The following is a 20290-nucleotide window of genomic DNA, read 5'->3' on the forward strand; positions in this document are numbered from 1 at the left end:
CCTGGTGTACCTCTCAAATAGCCAAGAGGTGGGATTTAAGGCTGCTTGTTTTTGAAGGGCTCTGTGCAATGCAGCCCCAGCTGATGGGTTAGAAGGGTAATCAAGCACCTGTTGGCAGTGCACCTGTGACACTCCATCCAGCTCATGGTCCACATGCAGATGCTCAGCTAGTTTCTTCATTAACTACCCAATTAACCTAAGAGGGAGTCTACAATGATTCTACTGAAATACTTTATATTCAGAAATCACACTTACTTTACAGACCAAAGTACAAATTTTGGATTTTACTTATTCGGACATCACTGATCAGGCTCTTAGATCAAGGCTGCTTTTTTTATAAGAAAAAGAACAGTTTAATGCTCCTATTTTTCAGAAGAAAAATGCACATTAAGCTAAAGATATGGGGGATTTATTTGGAAATATCAGACTTAAACATCTTGTTATACTGTGAAATGGAAAGAGATGGATGCTTTGAATAGCAAATTCGGAGGTGTACTTCAGTAGTGCAAGGCCCTTTCACTTCAATAGAATTTCTGTTTGCAGAGCACCTGAGGACTGGGGCTTTGCTGTGCCTGTCTGTTTGTGATAAAGCATAAAGCCAAGGATGGTTCCTTTAATGTGATTCCATCTTCTTTAAAGCATTTCCCATGTGCAGACAGTCACTTTCATAATATTCATGTTATGCTGTGCATTTAATACAGTTCTGATAAAATGGACTGAATAAGAGGGTTTGGATAGCCATTCTAATGATGAATTATTCTTCATTTTACAACCTATATCATAGAATCACAGGGCATTTCACACATGACACTAAAAGCACAGCTGAGCCTCTCACTCACAATATGACCCTATGTGTGAATGTTGTGAAGGCAAGGCAAAAAGTAGTGAAGAGTCATTCTAGCCAATACAGGTATTACATCTTAATTACATGAGTGGGAAATGCATACACGCAGTCATTTTTTTAAAAAACCAATTCTGCGAACACCTGCAGAGTTTGGAGATACTATATTAAAGTCAAATCCTGGGCTGCAAGACATGACCACATCAGTGCCTCACTTATGTATACATGCTAAGATCACAGGAACACCACAAGAAGCTTCTACAAAGTAGGGCAACTTGAGCAAGGAAGTCATAGGAATTCCATAGGAACATACACCTTGTTTAATTGATCTGGGTTGGGAAACTCCTTCCTGATTTTCACCATGAGCAAAATCCATTCAATGAAACCTCCCAAGGGAAATGATTGCAAGTAACAAGTTCACACTGCTCAAAATGACATTTCCAATTATGGGAGTCCCTTGATAATCTAAAGAGAAATGGGAAAACAAAACCTCCAGTGACTGGAGCAGCAGGGGTCTGTCCTGGGCCCGTTGTTGTTCAACATCTTTATAAATGACTTGGATGAAGGAATTGAGGGGATGCTCATCAAATTTGCAGATGACACCAAACTGGGAAGGGTAGCTAATGCCACAGAAGACAGAATCAGAATTCAAAATGACCTTAACAGATTAGAGAACTGGGTGCAAGCTAACAAAATGAATTTCTTAGGGACAAATGTAAGGTTCTGCACTTAGACGGGAAGAACGAGATGCACAAATATAGGATGGGGGACACCTGGCTTACTAGCAGTACACGTGAAAACGATCTAGCAGTCTTGGTGGACCAAAAGCTTAAGATGAGTCAACAGTGTGATACAGCAACAAACAAGGCTAATGCTATTCTAGGCTGCATCAACAGAAGTCTAGTGTCCAGATCAAGGGAAGTAATAGTACCACTCTATTCTGCCTTGGCCATGCCACACCTGGAATACTGTGCCCAATTCTGGTCACCACAATTTAAGGAGGATTGTGGAAGATGGAGCAAGCTTGTTTTCTCCTGCTCTGGAGGGGAGGACTCAAACCAATGGCTTCAAGTTACAAGTAATGAGATTCCAACTAAACATCAGGAAAAACGTTCCAATAGTAAGAGCTGTTTGACAGTGGAACAGTCTACCTCGGAAGGTTGTGGACTCTCTTTCATTGGACATTTTTAAGCAGAGGTTGGATGGCCATCTGTCATGGATGCTTTAGCTAAGATTCCTGCATTGCAGGGGGTTGGGCTAGATGACCTTGGGGGTACCTTCCAACTCTACAATTTTATGATTCTGTGATTCTATTTACCTGCCAGGGTCTTCAGTTTGAAAGTGGTGCATTTGAGGTAGCACAACAAAGGAACACACACACCTCAAAATACTCATCAAACTACCGCACCAAGAATTTATGTTGTTTCAGTACTATGTGACGTCCATTTTTATCTTTTCTAGAGGCGCAGTAGGAGCTGTAACCTACCAACAGTTTGACTCCACCTCTAAAGGCACCCTCCTCCATTGTCTTCTGAGACAGACAGATGCCAACTCTCTTAAACTTCGTTGCTGCTTCATTTTCTTCATTGTTTTCACAGTTTTTGATTTAATTAGCCGACATTGCTCTTTTAATCCTATTGCTTGTGGTCAGGCAGCCACATGTTTGAGCAACTTGTGCCTGTAGTAACAAAGACGGGCCAAGCGGCAAATCTCTAACTTCAGGGTGAGTGCAACCCCTTTTGGCACAAGACGAATACCATTTGTTTGGGCAAAAAAACTACCTACCCACAGTACTTTCATCTTGTCTGGATTGCCCTTCATGCAGTCCACTATCATGGACAGACATCAATATAGCATTTGCTCCATCTACATTTGGTAAGAACAAGACATAGAGTTAGATGTCATCTTCATATTGATGGCCTTTCATCCCAGACATCAAGCAGATGTTAAATGCCATGAAAGCAAGGAAAATTTGTAAAATACTTTATGTATGTTACTATAATTAGCAATTCGAAAGAACGCCAGTGCAAGTAGATAAATAGGTACCACTGTGGTGAGAAGGTAAACGGCATTTCTGTCCGCTCTGGCTTCAGTCACAGTGTCCTGTTGCACCAGAATTAGTTTAGTCCTGCTGGCCACTTGACCCAGAAAACTGTCTGTGAACAAATGCCGGCTCCCTCGGCCTGAAAGCGAGATGAGCGCCACAACCCCATAGTCACATTTGACTGGACTTAACAGTCCAGGGGTCCTTTACCTTTTACCTTTACATGAGTGGATTTATTTTTTGGTGGTGGTGGGAGGTTGCTCCCCCCCCCACCAAACATCATAGGAACACTAATAGATATCACAATATCCACTATATTGTGGAAGTTGGTTTAATACATTGGCACCAGTGCATCACTTTTTCCCATCAGAAGAAAATTGACTGTTATGGTTATTATACTCTCGCTTTTTTTCTTACCTCTTTTACAAAATTTAAGTCTGTGATGTTCTCATCAAGGGAAATGATGATAGAGTTACAGCAGCCCTGTGATTAAATTTACTCTGCAGCAACCTGTATATAATTTACAGCAAACCACTTCTTTTCTTTGTTTGACTGTATAACCTGCAGGGAACATGTTGCGGGAGTCTGTGTACCACTGTTTAAAAACTTCAGGAAAAGATGGATGCACAGCAGACTTGTCATGTTAAGCAATCTGGAATTTTGAAAAGCAATAATTAGAAAGACGATTAGAATTAGAAAGATGATGCTCCTGGCCTTTGACACCTGAGAGATATATTTTCAGGACCCATTGTTTTTAATATTGAATTTTAAAGTGCTGTAACCCACTCTGGGCCCAATTCAAAGTGCTGGTTTTGACCTATAAAGCCTTAAATGGCTCAGGGCCACCTCTTTCCATATGAAACTACCCGGACCCTGAGATCATCTTCTGAGGCCCTCATTTGTGTGCCGCCTCCTCAAGAGGTCTGGAGGGTGGCAACACAAAAACGGGACTTCTCTGCAGTGGCTCCCTGTCTATGGAATGTTCTCCCCAGGGAAGTTCGCCTGGCGCCTTCATTGTAGAATTTTAGGTGCCAGGTGAAAACGTTCCTTTTTAACCAGGCGTTTGGTTGAACTTATTAACATCCAACACCCTTTTAGTATGTGGTTCTTTTTGGAGGGGGGTGTTATTGGGTTATTGTTTTTTGTTTGATTTTATATGTTGTGGTCTTGTTTGTGAACCGCCCTGAGACCTCCGGGTATAGGGCAGTGTATAAATTGAATAAATATTAATAAATTATTATTATTATTATGGTGAAAGGTGGGTAAGAAATCATCAACATTATCTAAAGTTCAGGCAAAAGCCCTTCTCATAGACCAACTCACAACAGATAAAGACATTTTTGTTTTGTTTCTTGGACATGTTTGCACAGTCACATTAGGAGGAATGCTTTGGGTGGTTTGCACCCTCGCATTCAGACCGCAGACTGGGATATCATAGGACTGAATTCTACCCCCAATCACCATCATCTGCCTGCCACAGTATATCCAGGCAGAGCACCCCTGTTATGTTGCAGGCTGAAACATCTGCTTCAGGAAGCATTGTAATTGAGGGATGGATGAAGATAGCAACTGGTGTCGGATGGTGCGACTGTACTTTTAACACTATATCTAGGTACATAAGCATTAGGCTCAAGCTCTCTTTCAGACATCTAGATTTCTCTGAGTAGTCTCCAAGGACACATGAATGGATTTTCACTCATGCAATGGAACTACCCCTTCCTCTCGTCCCCTCTGCAGCCCCTTGCCCCTGCCACATCTGCTCTGGTGAATCTCCCCAACAGACTGGAGCAGATTTTGGAGGCATTCAAGAAACAGGGATTTCATTCTGCCAGTGGTATTTGTTCTGTTTGTGCTGGATTTATATTATATGACAACAACTCTCAGTGATCCACATACCTGAAGTCACACAGCCCATGTAGAAAATTAATACCTCAACTAACTTATTCCAAAAATGAATTTTAGCTAAAAAATGTTGTGTTTTAAACGGTCTTCAGTTTAATAGAGACCTTAGCACTTAACAGTATACTTAAACTCCATTAACTACTTCAAAGAGACTTAATTGCATCTAATTTTCTCTGGAGTTCTGCCCAATCATAGTGATCCAATGAGGAAGCAACATGTACACAAACATAGCCTTCCGACTGTTCAATATAGAATGGGAAAGAATCATAGGATGGAGACAAAGTCTGGTGTAAGTAGCTTCAACATGCATTTTCTGAGGCAGACATTTATCTGCAAACCACTTTTGATAGAATATCTGGCTGTCTTCACCCTTAGGCACTTGCAGGCTTCCTGTTGCCAAGAGAAGCCCAGTACCACCCACTGGGTTCTGAATTTTGATTAGTGTATTTTGGATCAGGTTGCTAATCTCTAAACTCCCAGACTCTGAGGAACAGAATAATGCTTTCTGCTGTTTTAACATCAGCCCAAAGCATGTTATTGTCTGTGCACTTACAAAATCCAGAACAATGGTAACTGTAAAAAGCATATCCTTTCCGTAAGTTTCAAGGTGCATCTCTTGGCTGTTGCCTGGAAGATTTGATTATGGTTTTTGAATAGTAAAAAGGTTCTTTAGGCCCTGAGCAAAACTGGGGGGGGGGGGGGGGCGGCGGTTTGCATTGTTTAACTGCGGGCTTTTCCTCCCAGGTTTGAAGAGCTCCAAGTGAAAACAGAAATCTTGTTCATAAGGTTCCCCACGTTTGCATTATGCTATGCTATTACATTCATGGAATTTTGTTATTGTTGCTTAACTTTTCACAAAATCATTAGGCTGAAGCACCACTCTTCAATTTTTCTAAATAGTGTCATTTGACCCAGCATCTAGTTTAATCCAGCTTCCACTTTGGAACATATTTCCTTACAAGTGGCAAGTCTCTAATAGGGTCACATTGATTGGTAGCCAGGCCTATTATATGTTACCTTGTACAACAATAAGGGCAATTTCAAATGGCATTCAATCAAAAAAGCGGAAGGGTTATTAAGCAAGGTTTGGTCCTGTAGCTCTTTCCTGTTTTTAGGGAAGTAAAATATGGTATGGCATTTTGATGATTAAAATTATAGATGATAACATTTCTACTGACATCAGTAGCCTGGAAAATTTAACATGTGGCAATCCAAGCCTCATTACAGATGAGCTTCCATCGACTCCACCTTTCTTTAGCCCATGATTCATTTCATTTGTTACACTTAACATACAAGGAGATCAAAGCAATAAACGTTCTTCTTCTTCCTCCTACATTTTATCCTCACAACAACCTTGGCAGGTAGGTCAAGCTGAGACTCCTACCCTTCCACCTGGTTCCCTCAGCCGCCCCCTGGGTACCCAGACTCCCCATCCCCCAAGCGCGCGCACTCAGGCAGCTCTGGCAGTTGCAGCCCCTCGCATCTGCTGGTGCTCGTGGAGTACAGTAAATACGGTATGTACCGTAAATACTGAGACAAAAGTGCAACACCCAGGCGGGAGAGCTGGAGCTGCAGCTACAGCGGAGTTACACTGAGCTGACGGGAGCAGCTGCCATTACACAGCTTGCCTCACTCTTTGATGTTTAAATATACGGTACTAAATATACCAGTGTTTTGAATATTTAATAAAATATCAGAGTTGTTCTGTTTGGTGTTTAAAATATTTATTTCTTAATTTGGGGCTCAAAAAAATACATGAGGGTGTCTTTACATGGAAAAATACGGTCAAAAACAAGGATTTGTTTAGCGCTGCCATGTGATTAAATGTCTTAGTTGATTAATAATGAGTGGATTAAGGCATTTATTAAAATAGCTCTGAAGCAAAAAACATACTTGGTTTTACGATGATGCACGGGCATCTTCTAGAAGAAGCACTCCAGACTATGTGAGAGAAAAAGAAAATTTTCCCTTTTTAGGGTGTCTGTCATCAGAAGTTTGTATTAATTACTTTTTTTAAGATTATGGGCTGAATACAGGGCCACACAATAAGACTTCCACTTCCTCTCTTCCCTCCTGCAGGGGGATGAATTGAAAATGATGATTATCGGCATCACATGATTAACTTTTGTTGCTCATATCTAGATTTGATCAGTTAATTGAAACAATGAAAGAACTGCTCTACATAAGAAACAAAATTGACTGCACATTATTAACATGCAGTAATATTGTGAAATATCTAAATCTTTGATGTTTGTTTAATGGACCATATTCACATTTTGTTTTACTGTTTATGCCAAAATACACATCTATTAAGGAGCAAAAAAATATTGTCGTGTATGGTGTGTGGAAAGAATTAATACGCAGAGCTGCTATCACAACACTGGCCCTGTACTCTCGCGGTATTGATGTTGCAAAAAATCATAATTCCCTAGTTTGGAATACAAGTTTGTCCAACTCCTAATGCTCTGCTATATTACCAGTTGAGTGCCATTTCCCCAGTAAGTTCTTCTGTGGACTACAGCTCAGAATGTTAAGTGAGATTCTAAGGATGCACTGTGAATAGTCAACAAAAAGCCAGCTACTTCATAGGTATATTAATTCTTTAATTACTCTCAATGGAAAGAGATTGTTCTTCTTGATTGTTGTGAACTATCCGCTCAGACCATTCAACTACTCAGCCTTGTATTTAGTGAGTATATTCTCCTTTTCATGCCAATGTATTATTGTGCTTTCCCCACTCAGATCTAAAGTATGGTTACCAAAAAAATTTCAATGAATCCGGGGACACTTTATTATTATTTTTTTAAGCTGAGCAGCAACAGGGAGTCAGTAGTGGGGATGGTGTGGCAAAAGACCCTGGGCCCAAGCACATTGTATAAATGTGCAAAGCCCTTCTTTCGCACCCTGTGAAACATAAATGTGCAGTGTTTTTAAAATACTGGGCAACGGCCACCCGCCTATGACTCACGGCCTCCCCTGATCTCCTGCCCCCTTCCCCCTTTGTTTTGACTGATCGGGCGGGAGGCTTGCGACAAAAGATGTGCAATAGTTCTAGACCGTGTGGATTACAGGCAACTGCCCATTTGCATGGGGGTTGCGTTCTGGGTCTTCGTGCCTGTTGGCAGACCCTGTTCCCCCCACTGCCCGCCCTGCCCTGCCCGTCTTGTTCCACCCCCTTTTTGGGCCACTTCCAGGTCCACAGAGATGACTGTGTGACAGTCACACCTCAATCAGATGCACATAAAACAGTGGCAGCCTGTACATTTAAAAACACACACCAGCACTCAGATTCCATTGATTCTAGACTAAAATGTGTGTATGCAGTATCAAGTGTCTGGAGTGAGGAGCAACTGCTGTCCTTTTCAGCTGTGCCCCAGATTACAGCCTGTTTATTTTGTTCCATAGAATTCAATGGGGGCCACTGAGTCCCAAGCATGAGCGTAGCCAGGATTTTTATTGGGGGGGCAGGCTTTTTTTAGGGAGGGCAGAACCTCAATTAGTTAAGTATTTTTATTGAATTAGGGGGGCACCTGCCCCCCTGCCACCTTGGCTAGGCCTATGGTCCCAAGCCAGCCCCTCTTCCCATAGCTTTTCCCTCAGCCCTTTTTCACGGTGGTCACTTGAGAGTGCAATGGGTTAATAAATGCCAAGAAGTGATGAGCATGCCCTGCCCAATCCAAAATCTTCAGCTGCAATTCTAAAAACGTGAAGGGGTAAGGCCCATAGAATATACCAGCACTAATTTCTGAGTAAACACACATCTGTTTGCAGGTTTATTCAAGTATGGGTCAAGATGAAGTGGCGAGGGAGTCACCTTAATAATAAGATGATGAATGGAAGAGTGTGAAACACATTTATTTATTTCCAGAATGTATTAATGTGGGAAGAAAATACTAATTCCTCACCAAAGCCCTGCAATGATTGCATGCTGAAAATGAAGACATTTGCACCCACTGTATTAATGCTGCAAGGGACTTCAAAACGACCTTGACAGATTAGAGAACTGGGCCAAAACAAACAAGATGAATTTTAACAGGGAGAAATGTAAAGTATTGCACTTGGGCAAAAAAAATGAGAGGCACAAATACAAGATGGGTGACACCTGGCTTGAGAGCAGTACATGTGAAAAGGATCTAGGAGTCTTGGTTGACCACAAACTTGACATGAGCCAACAGTGTGACGCGGCAGCTAAAAAAGCCAATGCAATTCTGGGCTGCATCAATAGGAGTATAGCATCTAGATCAAGGGAAGTAATAGTGCCACTGTATTCTGCTCTGGTCAGACCTCACCTGGAGTACTGTGTCCAGTTCTGGGCACCACAGTTCAAGAAGGACACTGACAAACTGGAACGTGTCCAGAGGAGGGCAACCAAAATGGTCAAAGGCCTGGAAACGATGCCTTATGAGGAACGGCTAAGGGAGCTGGGCATGTTTAGCCTGGAGAAGAGGAGGTTAAGGGGTGATATGATAGCCATGTTCAAATATATAAAAGGATGTCACATAGAGGAGGGAGAAAGGTTGTTTTCTGCTGCTCCAGAGAAGCGGACACGGAGCAATGGATCCAAACTACAAGAAAGAAGATTCCACCTAAACATTAGGAAGAACTTCCTGACAGTAAGAGCTGTTCGACAGTGGAATTTGCTGCCAAGGAGTGTGGTGGAGTCTCCTTCTTTGGAGGTCTTTAAGCAGAGGCTTGACAACCATATGTCAGGAGTGCTCTGATGGTGTTTCCTGCTTGGCAGGGAGTTGGACTCGATGGCCCTTGTGGTCTCTTCCAACTCTATGATTCTATGATTCTATGACTTTTTTATGTGTCATTATGACAGGTGGTGGAGGCAGCGAGCCCCATTCCAGTGAGTGAGCCTGTCCTTGGCTGTACTACTGGTGTTAGCCCTCTCACTGGTCAAAGCTGAAGGAGTTAAGGGGCAGAGGAACTAGGAGATGGAGGCTGGGGAAGATGAAACAGGTTTGTAAACACAACTGAAACCAGTTTAGGTTAGATTTTTTTAAGTAAACAAAGGGATTTTACTTTACTGAAACATTACTGTTTACAGCTTCAAAAAGAGGTACAAGTAATTTTCACCTGTGAGCTGAGATAGATAGATAGATAGATAGATAGATAGATAGAACCTGTCTAAATAGTGTTAGGAGAGGCAATAATTTTAAAATCAAACGGAAACAGAAAGAAAATAGAAGACCAAAGTAGAATTAATCCTAATCAAAGAGGGACAGTCAATTGTGGACAAAAGATGGACTTGTCCCCAAAAGAAAGCTTAGCCAAGCAAAATCTAAACTCAAAACTCAGAAAATTACCAAAATGAAGATTTTAAGGATAATCACCAAAAAAACAAAAACAAAAACACCACGTGACAACTGGAGAAACCAAGAGAAGATGAAGGAATTTGAAGGGGATAAATCAAGTTTTGCTTACTTTTCAAACGAACTAATCTTTGGATGTAGAAAGGAGTACCTGAAAGCACATAGATGGATATGAAGTTAGCTTGAAGCACAGTGAAAAATAGGTAGGGGAAATGCAAAGTTTTTCTTTTAAAAGGCAACAAGAGAAGCCATCTGATGTTAGGAAAAGTGTGAGGTTTTCATTGCTGAAGCTAGAAAAGCCAAGATTGGGAAGACTTTAGCACAGGAAAGACTTAGAAGCAAGAAGTGTTGGTGGATCCAGGCTGATGAAGTGTAGCTGGTAACACAAAAACTGAAAGCCCTCTGCAGTGTTCTTAGTAATACTTTGATAATAAGTTTTTTACTGAAGCCAGGAATAGAAGAGATGAGAAGGGAGGGGTTTTGGGAGCATTGTAGGCATACTTACTTCTTGTCTCTTGCTAGAAAGTCTGGAAAGTCCTTGTGTGTACCACCTTCCTGAGGTTATAAGTTTTTTGTTTTTCGTCTAGCCTGGGAGTGGCATCTAGCATCTGTAACCCTCCCTTAGAATGAGTGTGCCAAGATTTTGGTGGATAGCAAGTGCCGCAAGTAGCAGAAGCAAAATGCACTCATCACTGGTCAGAGTATTTTACCTAATTTGAAGCTATGGGGGAATTGCAGAAGATGAGCACCAAAATATTGTTGAGGGTTTTTATGTTCTTTGAGATGTTTCTCTACCCAGAAGATCCCAAACATGCCAGCATTTTAGGAAGATAAAAACCACAAGCAAACTGAAGGTGACTTGCCGATTCCAGTATGGAAAAGCAAAGAAGGCATTTTGAGATAAGGCAATGATAAGAAAGAGGTGGCTTGTCCCTGGCTCCTGTGGAGGAGGAGATGCAGAGCTCTGCTCAAGGACATAGCAACTCCAGGACCCTGCGTGAAAGTGTATTATTTCTCTTAGGAAAGTTTTTCCTGGGTGACCTTGGGCCAGTCACTGCCTCTTAGCCTAACCTACCTCACAGGGTTGTTGTGAGGAGGAAATAATGAGGGGAACCATTATACCACCTGTGCAGAAAATTATGTAAGATATGGGAAATGGGCCTCAAAAGGTATCAATGCAAAAGGGCAGGCAAAACTATAAGCAGTACGTAATGTGGCTGTGATTGCATAACTTTCTCATTACAGCCTACAGGTGAAACTCGGAAAATTAGAATATCATGGAAAAGTTCATTTATTTCACTAATTCAACTTAAAAGGTGAAACTAATATATGAGATAGACTCATGACATGCAAAGCGAGATATGTCAAGCCTTTATTTGTTATAATTGTGATGATCATGGTGTACAGCTGATGAAAACCCCAAATGAGCAATCTCAGAAACTTAGAATATTAAATGAAATCAGCAAAACAAGGACTGCAAATAGAGCAATATTGGACCTCTGAGAAATAGAAGCATGCATATGTACTCAGTACTTGGTTTGGGCCCCTTTTGCATCAATTATTGCCTCAATGTGGCGTGGCATGGATGCTATCAGCCTGTGGCACTGCTGAGGTGTTATGGAAGACCAGGATGCTTCAATAGCAACCTTCAGCTCTTCTGCATTGCTCGGTCTCATGTCTCTCATCTTTTTCTTGGCAATGCCCCATAGATTCTCTATGGGGTTCAGGTCAGGCGAGTTTGCTGGCCAATCAAGCACAGTAATCCCATGGGCATTGAACCAGGTTTTGGTACTTTTGGCAGTGTGGGCAGGTACCAAAGTCCTGCTGGAAAATGAAGTCAGTATCCCCTTAAAGCTCATCTGCGGAAGGAAGCATGAAGTGCTCCAAAATCTCCTGGTAGACTGCTGCGTTGACCCTGGACTTAACGAACCACAGTGGACCAACACTCATTTTTTGTAGGATTGGTGGAAAGTGACTGGGGACAAAGTAGTGACTCTAGATCTCTCTGTTCTGCCCCTCTAGATTAATGGTGCCCCCAGCTTCAAATAAAATGGCGGGCAAAATGGTATTCCATGACTGAGGGACATTTAGGTGAGTATCCCTTGGTTGGTTAGGGAGAAAATCTCTATCCATCTGCAACTCATTGTGCTAAGATTCTTTCAGGTTGCGGTGACTGAGTTGTCAGAAGAGGCCCATTCCGTGTCACCACAATGAGGCTCACCCGCAGGTAGGAGAACACGTCTTCTTTTGTTCCAGATATTCTTTCCTTCAGGCTTCTCAGAGTATCCCTTGCTGGGCTAGAGAGGAAATATTTATTGTATTCCGTCTGCAACTCATTGTGCTAAGATTCTTTGAGGTTGCGGTGACTGAGTTGTCAGAAGAGGCCGTATTCTGTGTCACCACAATGAGGCTCACCTGTAAGTAGGAGAAGACTTCTTCTTTTGTTCCAGCTCTTCTTTCCTTCAGGCTTCACAGAGTTCACTGCACCTGAAGTGAGAGTCACCTGCATTTGGACTGTGCTGCTTTAGGTAAGTTCACATTCCACCACTCAGTTGTCTTTTTTCAAGACAATCTTTTTTGTGTTGGTCTCTCCTTTTTCCCATTTTCTTTTCTGCTCATCTGTTCACAGGTCTGCAAAGAGTTCCGAACCCTCAAATGAAGCCAGCTCTTCCAGCTGAATCCCAGAAGTCATAATGGTAAGAAAAGCTGTTTTTAAAAAAACAAAAAACAAAAAAACCCACCCATTTTTTGTAGGATTTGTGGAAGGTGACTGGGGACAAACTAGTGACTCTAGATCTCTCTGTTCTGCCCATCTAGATTAATGGTGCATCCAGCTTCAAATAAAAAGGTGGTCAAAATGGTATTCCATGACTGAAGGACATTTAGGTGAGTATCCCTTGGTTGGCTAGGGAGGAAATCTCTATTGTGTTCCATCTGCAACTCATTGTGCTAAGATTCTTTCAGGTTGCGGTGACTGAGTTGTCAGAAGAGGCCCATTCCGTGTCACCACAATGAGGCTCACCTGCAGGTAGGAGAAGACTTCTTCTTTTGTTCCAGCTATTTTTTCCTTCAGGCTTCCCAGAGTTCCCTATACCTGAAGTGAGAGTCACCTGCATTTGGACTGTGCTGCTTTAGGTAAGTTCACATTCCACCACTCAGTCGTCTTTTTTCAAGACAATCTTTTTTGTATTGGTCTTTCCTTTTCCCCATTTTCTTTTCTGCTCGTCTCTCCACAGGTCTCTCCAAAGAGCTCTTCTTAGCATCTTAAGGTTTTCTTTTTCCTGAGAGAACATTGTGCCAATGTTCTCTCAGGTTTTGCTTTTCCCCTTGTTGCATTGCTGGAAAAAAAAGCAAAAGACACTGGCGGTCGGCGCTCCTGGTTCCCAGGACGGGGTTCAAATCCTTGCGGTGTCCTCACTTACTTACAATGCAACTTCTATGTCTCTCTATCCCTCTCTATCCCACACTGCCCAAATAACAGTGGCTACCTATCTGAATCTGCCCAGATAACAATTGGCTCCCTTTTTCATAAGCTGAAAAATGGTTTTTCAATCTCCCCCAGTCACTTTTGATTCTTTGGTCTTGCTTTGGAGTTTGAGCTTGTAGCTTAGGGTTGGAGACTAAACATGCTAAAGGGAAGTATAACAAGGAGCAGGGAACAAGGAGAGGAGAAAGGAGGAGAAAGAAGTGACCTGGACAGAGGGAGAGGAGCTTCAGTAAAAAGTGGTCCTAAGTGGCCAAGTTGAGTTACTACATTTAAATTTATAAAACTGGCTAAAAGAGCATCACCTGGTGGTCAAAGTTAAAAATTCAGTCAAAAGCTCGTTTAAACATCAGAGAGGATTATAAGAGACTGTAAGCAACAACTGTGTCACAGAAAAAGAGAGCAGAGTCCACTCCAGGAGAAAGGAGGAACTCAAAAAGGGACAAGAGCCCAGAGGTGATGTTTTAGAAATGTTTGCTAAAATAAGGGAGGACATTAAAGAGAGGGAGAAGAATCTTGAGAGTAGATTGGAAAAGATGGAACAGAAAATTGACCAATCGGTGTCTGAACTGAGAGGTCAAATAAATGAGGTTAAATCTAAAACTCAAGTTCTAGACGAGGCTGTTAAAAAGGAAAAGAAAGAAGTAAAAGGAACAAGGAGGGAGGGAGAGAAAGTAAAAGGAGATGTATCAGAGTTGGCAAGGATGCATGAGGAGACCTTGGATACCTTGGCTTATATGGAGATGAAGCAAAAGGAGATGCAACTACACTTCTAAGGTGTCCCAGAACAGGAGGGTGAAGTAATTTATGACAAGATGATAACAGAAATTGCTAATTGGCTAAAAATGAAGGAAGATGAGGTTGCTCAAACAATTGATAGTGTTTTTAGGATCAAATTTAAATCCGAAAAAGGTAAAAAAAATTCCTGGTGACTGTTTGATTTTCTTTAATTCTAGAGAAATGAATGACTTGATTCTAAAAACTAATCAAGAGAAGAAATTGTGCATTGAGGAGAAATTTATTATAATATATTAAGAAACACCTAAAAGAGTTTTGAAACAAAGAGAGCCATATAAAGGAATTACACAAACTCTGAGAAAGAATGGAATTAGATTTTGGCAGAAATTCCCAGAAGGGATCTCCTTCTTCTTCAAGGACAAAAAAATTAAGTTCAAGTCACCTCAGGACATTGATAAGTTTAGAAGGAAGTACTCAAAGGAGCTTGGCGAAAAGGAGGACGATGTGCCGGAATTCGGACAAGGAAGTGATAATATTTAGGAATCAATAGACATATTTTATTTAAAAATTGATACGAGATGGCTCTGAAAATCATATCCTGGAATTTTAATGGACTGAACAATAAAGTAAAAAGAAATAAAATTCATCATATATTAACGAAACAGAATTTGGATATTAATTGCTTACAAGAAACACATGTGGCAAGAAAACGCAGGTGAATATTAAATAATAAAAAACTAGGTAATGAATTTATTTCTTCAGATGTAAATAAAAAAGAGTTGTTCTGTATATAAAGGATAAATATGATTCACGACAGATCTTCAAGTATGAAGAGGGGAGGATACTAGAGGTGGAAGTGTCAGCACTAAGCAGAAAACTGTTAATTGTGGGAATCTATGCACCTAAAAAGGGGATATTGGATTTCTATAAGAACCTAGAGAAGAAGCTTTTTGAACATGGATCAAAAAATAATTATTTTGGGTGACTTTAATGGGGTGGTTTCATTGGAAATGGATAGAACTCAAAGAAAGAGAGATTCAAACCAAGGGAAACTACCAAAGACTTTCTTCACTTTTGTGGAGAATTATGACCTAATTGATATTTGGATATTAAAGGTACCCCTGCCCGTACGGGCCAGTCGTGTCCGACTCTAGGGTTGTGCGCCCCTCTCACTTGAGGCCGGGGGCCAGCGCTGCCCGGAGACACTTCCGGGTCACGTGGCCAGCGTGACGAAGCTGCTCTGGCGAACCAGCACCAGCACAGCACACGGAAACGCCGTTTACCTTCCCGCTATAAAGCGGTACCTATTTATCTACTTGCACTTAAGAGTGCTTTCGAACTGCTAGGTGGGCAGGAGCTGGGACCGAAAGACGGGAGCTCACCCCGCCGCGGGGATTCGAACCGCCGACCATACGATTGACAAGTCCTAGGCACTGAGGTTTTACCCACAGCGCCACCCGCGTCCCCTCCATTTGGATACAGTGGTGCCCCGCAAGACGAATGCCTCGCAAGACGGAAAACCCGCTAGACGAAAGGGTTTTCCGTTTTGGAGGTGCTTCGCAAAACGAATTTCCTATGTGCTTGCTTCGCAAGACGAAAATGTCTTGCGAGTTCCTGCGGGGTTTTTTCCCTCCCCCCCCCTTTTCCCAAACCGCTAAACCGCTTATCAGCTGATCGTTAAGCTGCTTATCAGCTGATCCTTAAGCCGCTTAACAGCTGATCGCTAAGCTGCTTATCAGCTGATCGGCTAAGCCGTTTAACAGCTGATTGCTAAGCCGCTTATGAGCTGATCCTTAAGCCGCTTATCAGCTGATCCTTAAGCCGCTTATCAGCTGATCCGCTAAGCCGCTAATACTGTAGCACTAATCCGCTAAACCGCTAATGGGCTTGCTTCTCAAGACGAAAAAACCCGCAAGACGAAGAGACTCGAGGAACGGATTCTTTTCGTCTTGCGAGGCACCACTGTATTAAAACACTTATTAGATAAAGAGTATAGTTTCTTCTCTGAACCAAACCAAAATGCAGGAAGAATAGACTACTTATGGATTTCCAGAGACCTAGTTCCGAGAGCAATAAGAACTGAGATTCAACATCGAACACTCTCGGATCATAATCCCGTAATGATGGAACTGAAGGGAAAAGATGAGGTTTCATTTAGGTGGAGGATGAATGAAGGGTTGTTTAGAGACCAGAAAATAATTGAAAATAATTGGAGTAATTGGGATGCCTGCAAAGCAGTAATGAGAGGTTTCTTAATACAACAGAACTCCATACAAAAGAAGGCAAGGGAGAAGAAGAGAATCAGAATATAGGTAGTGTAAAGTTATGTAAAATCACACAGTGTTTTTTGAAAATGAAAATGCCAATAAATATTATAATAATACATAACAGTGAGTCTGGTTTTGGAGGTCACATGGCAAGCCTGTAAATTAAAAAGATATTTTTGAATTAAAAAGTGTCAGCAGAGAGATTTCCAGTGCAACCCTATGCATGTCTACTCAGGAGTAAATCCACCTGGGTTCAAAGGGACTTATTCCCAGCTAAGTGTGTTTAGGATTGTAGCCTTTATGATGCATCAGACTTGGTCTACCTCTGCTTTTAAGGGGACTTTAGAATACTTGAGTAAATATAGGATGCATAGATTTTTTATAAATTTGAGGCATGAGCCGTCCAAAGGTAACACATTGAAGCCTCAAAAATGTATAGCATTGCTTGTAAAAGCATTGTAAGAGAAAGTAGGGTGAATGACAGAAAGCAGCCAATGGCATGAAACTGTGGCATCCTCCAGAGCAAGAGGCCTGGAAGAGAATTTTTTTTTTTTTAAATATTTTTTATTGCTTTTTTTCCAAATAGAAATACAGAGTCAGATATACAAAGAAATAACAGAAAAGAAAAAGAAAAAGAAGAAAATCATCTTTTCAAAGCATTTTCCCATAACCAACCGGACTTCCCCACGTCTCCCTCACCGTGCGTTCTTTACAATAAAATTTTTCAGCAAATTATAACCTTATTTCGTGCATTCTTTTGTTCTTTCAAATACTTGTGCTTTACGTTTAAAATGCTTATTGTCAATTTACACTGATAACATATATAATGTTCTTTTAAACATTAGTCCTTTCATTAATATAACTTAATTTCCCATACCTTAATCTTATTGCTGGAGCTGAATTTCCCTAATCATGCGGATTCTTAACATTCATATAACTTATAAAATTTTTGTAAATAGTCTTTAAATTTTTCCCAATCCTCCTCTATTGCTTCTTCTCCCAAATCTCGGATCCTGGCAGTCATCTCGGCCAATTCCATGTAATCCATCAATTGCGTCTGCCACTCTTCCAGTGTGGGTAAATCTTGAGTCTTCCAGTATTTTGCGATAAGAATCCTTGCTGCTGTAGTTGCATACATAAAAAAAGTTCTGTCCTTCTTTAACACCTTCTGGCCGACAATGCCCAGGAGGAAAGCCTCTGGTTTCTTGGAAAAGGTGTACTTAAACACCTTCTTTAACTCATTATAGATCATTTCCCAGAAGGCCTTCACTTTTGGACAAGTCCACCAGAGGTGAAAGAATGTCCCTTCAGCCTCCTTACATTTCCAACATTTATTATCAGACAAATGATATATCTTAGCAAGCTTGACTGGGGTCATGTACCACCTGTATATCATTTTCATAATATTCTCTTTCAAGGCATTACATGCCGTGAATTTCATACCAGTGGTCCATAACCTTTCCCAGTCCTCAAACATAATGTTGTACCCAATGTCCTGAGCCCATTTTATCATTGCTGATTTAACTATCTCATCCTGAGTGTTCCATTTAAGCAGCAAGTTATACATTCTCGAAAGTACCTTGGTCTTTGGTTCCAACAATTCTGTCTCTAGTTTCGATTTTTCCACCTGGAAACCTATTTTTTTGTCCAACTTAAAAACCTCTTGAATTTGAGCATAGTGAAGCCAATTTTGCACCTTATTCTTTAATTTTTCATAACTCTGCAGTCTCCAAGTTTCTCCTACTTTTTCTATAATTTCCCCATATTTCGGCCAACCAACCTCCATATTAGGTTTTTTCCAGGCCTTGGCCTCTGCTGGTGAAAGCCACCTCGGAGTCTTACCTTCTAATAAGTCCTTGTATTTTGTCCAGACCATAAATATTGATTTTCTAACGATATGATTTTTGAACATTTTATGAACCTTTACCTTGTCGTACCACAAATATGCATGCCAACCAAAAGCATTGTCGAACCCTTCCAGATCTAGGACATCAGTGTTCTCAAGTAATAACCAATCTTTCATCCAGCAGAAGGCCGCAGCTTCATAATATAATCTCAGGTCCGGCAGGGCAAACCCCCCTCTTTCTTTTGAATCAGTTAATATTTTAAACTTTATCCGGGGCTTTTTGCCCTGCCAAACAAACTTGGATATGTCCTTCTGCCACTTTCCAAAACATTCCACTCTGTCCACAATCTGTAGGGTTTGAAACAAAAATAACATTTTCGGCAATACATTCATCTTTATAGCTGCAATTCGACCCAACAAGGAAAGTTTCAATCTTGACCAGATTTCCAAATCTTTTTTGATTTCCAACCAGCATTTTTCGTAATTGTCTTTAAATAGATTCAAATTTTTAGCTGACAAGTGGACCCCTAGGTATTTCACTTTTTTTACCACACTCAGTTCTGTTTCCTTCTGAAACCCATCTATTTCTGAAGATGTCAAGTTTTTTCCCAAAACCTTGGTTTTTTGCTTATTCAACTTAAATCCCGCCACCCGACCAAACTCATAAATCAGTTCTAATACTCTTTTTGTACTAGATTCTGGCTCCTGTAATGTTAAAACCAAATCATCTGCAAAAGCTTTCAGTTTATATTGTTTCGCTCTGACCTGTATTCCTTGTATCGACCGGTCCTCCCTAATCATGTTCAGTAACACCTCCAGGACTGAAATAAATAAAAGAGGGGATAGTGGGCACCCTTGTCGTGTCCCTTTTTCAATTTTGAACTCATCTGTCACCACATTGTTCACTATCAGTCTAGCTTTTTGCTCAGAATAGATTGCTTCTATTCCATTTTCAAACCCCCGCCCCACTCCCATCCCTTCCAGGTTTCTCTTCATAAACATCCAAGAAATGTTATCAAAGGCCTTCTCCGCGTCGATGAAAATTAACACAGCTTTCGTATTGATATTAGTTTGTAAAAGTTCCAAAATATCAATAATGTTCCTGGTATTATCAAACAAATGTCTCCCTGGGAGAAAGCCTGCCTGGTCCTTATGAATTACTTCATTAAGTATTTTTTTAAGTCTACTCGCCAAAATATCAGCAAAAATTTTGTAATCCACATTTAGGAGTGAGATGGGACGGTAGTTCTTAAGCTGAGTCTTTTCAGATTCCAATTTAGGTATCAATGTGATGAACGCTTCTTTCCACGTTTCCGGTGCCCTCCCCTGGAAGAGAATTTTGAAGGCAGAGATACTTCAGAGATTCTCCTCATCCACGTTCTGAATGACCTGTACTTGTTTCCAAAGTAGAACCAATGCATTAAGAATTGTCCCTTTTGTTTTGTTTCCATGCAGTTTCTACGCACAACTTCCTTCAAGCTGGGAAGAAAGTTCCCCCATTTCAGTTATGTCTGTCCTAATCCATTACAGATGCATATGTGTTGTACCAATAAAATACTGCAATAATTGTTAATACTGCTGCCTGTTGTTTTTTTTAAATAGTTTTTTAAAACAATATTTTCATGATTTACAGAAGTACGTGCATTGTTTCTTTTTCAGGTTGGGTTTCTCTACAGAACAGTTACATTTGTTGAGAGACATTAGCATTGCATGCAGCATAAGGTTGGGGAAGAAGAGAAGGGGTGGGGTGGTAAAACTTATATTCTTTTACTTTGTGTATAGCGGGGGGTGTCAACGTCACTTGGGTAGGTTCTCTTTCTGTTCGCTTGTTATAGTTCCTTGGTAGTGAG

At 41.1% G+C, this 20290-nt stretch overlaps 2 long non-coding RNA genes across 5 annotated transcripts; one reads left to right on the forward strand and one right to left on the reverse strand.

Moving 5' to 3' along the window:
* Positions 1–353: 353 nt before the first annotated feature.
* Positions 354–6354, reverse strand: LOC308458512. The gene is made up of 3 exons (XR_013977503.1): positions 6238–6354; positions 3303–3537; positions 354–2707 (listed from the first exon to the last, which is right to left on the reverse strand). It is a non-coding gene; the product is annotated as an uncharacterized lncRNA (long non-coding RNA).
* A 3238-nt stretch (positions 6355–9592) lies between these two features.
* Positions 9593–20013, forward strand: LOC308458387. Of its 4 annotated transcripts, XR_013977328.1 has the most exons (5): positions 9593–9752; positions 12128–12801; positions 12923–15042; positions 16592–16639; positions 19896–20013. It is a non-coding gene; the product is annotated as an uncharacterized lncRNA (long non-coding RNA). The 4 variants fall into 4 exon arrangements; XR_013977330.1 differs by lacking the exons at positions 16592–16639; positions 19896–20013 and having other exon boundaries at positions 12128–12196; positions 12269–12801; positions 12923–15748; XR_013977329.1 differs by lacking the exons at positions 16592–16639; positions 19896–20013 and having other exon boundaries at positions 12923–15748.
* Positions 20014–20290: the final 277 nt, after the last annotated feature.

This window comes from Podarcis pityusensis (genome assembly GCF_964106645.2).
Source record: "Podarcis pityusensis genome assembly, chromosome: 11".
NCBI classification, from domain to species: domain Eukaryota; kingdom Metazoa; phylum Chordata; class Lepidosauria; order Squamata; family Lacertidae; genus Podarcis; species Podarcis pityusensis.